This window comes from Cupressus sempervirens, chromosome 5 (assembly GCF_028749045.1).
Source record: "Cupressus sempervirens isolate cs-2001-9-10 chromosome 5, ASM2874904v1, whole genome shotgun sequence".
NCBI lineage: Eukaryota > Viridiplantae > Streptophyta > Pinopsida > Cupressales > Cupressaceae > Cupressus > Cupressus sempervirens.
The window spans coordinates 804,772,562-804,775,714 of NC_143122.1; positions in this window are offsets into that span (position 1 = coordinate 804,772,562).

The window sequence follows — 3,153 nt, forward strand, 5'->3', positions numbered from 1 at the left end:
ATGGTAACTAAAGCCTCACCATCTGCTCTCCTCACTACCTTAGTGGCTTGGTCATAGTTTTTTGCTATGGCTTCAAGCAGGTCAAAATCCATAAACACACTGGGGACAACAAGCTTCCCAAGATCAAAATTCCAAATGGTTGCATGAGGGGCATATAACTTTCTCTCTGCAAACCATTTCTTGAATAAACTCAAACCAGTTTGAGCAGTTTGAGCATCCCGGACCCAATTACCCTTATCATACAATCCATCAGCTACCCTAAGCCGAGAATTGAGTGAAGTTAACCTCTTAACTTGCACCGTTTCTACAGTGGACTCAGGAAGTAACTCAAGTAAATCATCATGCACATTTCTATCCAGGTAGTTTACTGCTCCTGTAAATCCCTTCTTAGGAGGCATCTTGGGCTATCCTTTTTAAAACTTAAAAACTCAGTAAGATGATGGCAATTTTACTTACTTGAATTCTGTTTCAATTCTCCTCTGTACTCTTGCAAAATTTCAGCGAACAGATAACTTGACAATTTTTTATCAACCTTGGCATACTTTTCTTTTTATCAACCTTGGCATACTTTTCTTTCAGTAATAGCTTCTGCACAAGAATGGCTTCAAATATTTTCTCACGTGAAATGAAATTGATGCAATCTCTCTGTATTATACTCTATTTTTTTCTCACGGACGAAGCTTTCTTGTCTAATTAATATAGAGAGTGGCACTACATTTTTAATTTAAAACTGCGCCGTTGATCTTCAAAGATCCTACGATCATGCGGTACAAAGAGAACAACTAAGAGTTACACTTGCCATGTCAGTTATTTTACCCAATGAGAGCTTGCCACGTACATAATTCTTTCTTTTGATGGCGCTTACCTTTAGACCCACTGACATCGGAGAACACGTGTCAGCATGTCGCTACTTCGTTATGCATAAAGAACTAGCACCTTGCCATAACGAGGCGGCGACAACCGTTGATCGGATGAAGAAATGATCGAAAGATACGCTACAGAACTTCTTAAGAAAGAAGGCGGTGGGCCCATCTCGCTATGTCACTATAATTATCTTCCTTGCAACTCTTCATAACGAGATAGCGAGCTCCATTGATTCACTTCAAGCTGACGTTCCAGATTTATTGTACATTTAGTCAGGTAGGTATTAATGAGAATCGGATCTCTGCATAGCTGGCACATGTCAAAATTTATCACAGTCATCTGTCATTACATGTCATCATAGATCTTGCCGATCTTTTACCATTTTACGGGGCCTCGCTAACTTGCTAACGGTGAAGCACCTTGATTTTCCGATAGCGAGGTAGCGAGCTTTGACACTTAGAAGGATTCCGTGCCAGAAAAAGCAAGGGGGTACCGAGTAATTACTTCTGTTAATTAAAACTGATTTTGACAACGGTATTTATGACTGGTCATGCCACCTGGTGTAATTATGATATAAGCAAGATGCAATGTCATCATTTTTAGATTTTCACGTGGCCTCGCTACTTCGCTAACGGTGAAGTGCCTGAATTTTCCGATAGCGAGGTAGCGGAACTTCCAAAAAAATCAACATTTTGGCTCTAATGTCAGATATTCTAGTGGGTCCTTCTCCCCTTTTTATGGTGAATTGCAAAGTGTACCTGCACAATAAAGCAATTAATATGCAAATCTCCGATCGCCGCACCTTCACTTCATGGTCCCACCGCTTAAAAACTCAACACTCACTATCTCGCTATACTTAATGAGCATGCAACTCTCAATAGTGAGGTAACGCCAGTAGTAGATCTAATTGGATCTAACGGTTGGGACAAATAGGAAGAAAAGTAACCCGGGAGAAAGGAAAAGGAATACGAAAGCATATTCACTTCTTTTGAAATTTGAAAATTTCGCGCCCGACCATTTATGAATAGGGATAAATATAGGGCTTATATGGCGAATATTTCTTATAGATGGTTTATCCAAAACCTTATACTTCACTTAGACATAGAACATCTGACTTTTCTATGGTGTAACTGAAAAAATTTTTACTGCAGAAAAAGTCAGACCAACACTACCTCCTTGGAATCATCATTTTTGGAAAGCTTATGTCCAGCAAAGATAGGAATTCCAATTGGTCTTGAATCTTCCATTCCAAATTTCTTTAGTATCTCATTGATATATTTAGATTGAGTAATGTAGATATCATTTTTCTTTTGTTGCATTTGGAATCCAACAAAGAAATTTATCTTTCCAAACATAGACATCTCAAATTCTTTACTCATTTCTTTCAAAAATGCCTTTCACAAGTCATCATTCCCTATAAATAAGGTGTCATCCATGAATATATATGCCAAAATAGTCTTCTTGCCTAGTCCCTCTTTGATATACAAAATGATGTTATCATTTGTTCTTTGAAAACCAATCTTTATCAAGTAGTTATGAAGTCTTTCATACCAAACTTTAGGAGCTTACTTGAGACCATATAATGCCTTATTTAATTTTTAGAACATATATCTTTTTCTAGGGTCTACAAAACCTTCAGGTTTTTCTATGTAGACTTCCTCATCAAGAATTGCATTCAAGAATATAGATTTTACACCCATTTGACAAACTTTAAATCCTTGTGAGTTGCATATGTTAGTAAAGTTCTAAAACCTTATAATCTTTCACTAGGAATAAAAGTTTCACCATAATCAATACCTTCTTCTTGAGAATAACATTTACATACTAACCTTGCTCTATTTCTAGAAACTTTTGTATCTACATTTAGCTTATTTTTTAATACCCACTTTGTGCCAATTACATTTTTATCCTTGGGTCTTGGAACAAGAGTCCAAATTTTTTTCTTCTCTATCTATTCTATTTCTTCATTCATTACTTTAATACAACTTTTATTATCCAAAGAATCTTTAACATTTCTAGGTTAAAATTTAGCAAGCAAACATGTAACTTTTAATTTGTTTTTTGTCATTATTCCATCTCGCTTGTCTCCAATGATCTAATTAGGTGCATGATGCCTTCTGATGTATCTTACTAACATAGGTACTTTGGATTTACAGCTCTTTTAATTTATTTCTTCATGATCTTCTATATCAAACTCAAGTCCCACTATCTATAACTCAAGTTGCACTAATTTCAACTAAGTAGATTTGGGAGGTGAGGTCTCCTAACTTCTAGATAGATTTGGCAAAG